This window comes from Corapipo altera, unplaced genomic scaffold, assembly GCF_003945725.1.
Source record: "Corapipo altera isolate COAL_440 unplaced genomic scaffold, ASM394572v1 57767, whole genome shotgun sequence".
NCBI classification, from domain to species: domain Eukaryota; kingdom Metazoa; phylum Chordata; class Aves; order Passeriformes; family Pipridae; genus Corapipo; species Corapipo altera.
Window position 1 is genome coordinate 1,195 of NW_020890522.1, and position 453 is coordinate 1,647.

Genomic DNA, 453 nt, shown 5'->3' on the forward strand with positions numbered 1-453 from the left:
ACCCACGGTGGGTACAGGGGACAGGGATACCCACGGTGGGCACATGGGACAGGGACAGCCACAGTGGGTACAGGGGACAGGGACACCCACGGTGGGCACAGGGGACAGGGATACCCACGTTGGGCACAGGGACAGGGATACCCACGTTGGGCACAGGGACAGGGACACCACGGTGGGCACAGGGACAGGGACACCCACGGTGGGGATGGGGGACAGGGACACCCATTGTGGGGACAGGGGACAGGGACACCCACGGTGGGTACAGGGGACAGGGACACTCATGACTGAGGACAGGGATGTGACAGGGACACCCACTACGGTACAGGGGACAGGGACACCCATGGTGGGCACAGGGGACAGGGACACCCATGGCTGGGGACAGGGTGGTGACAGGGACATGACAGGGACACCCACGGTGGGTATGGGGACAGGGACACCTGTGGCTGGGGACAG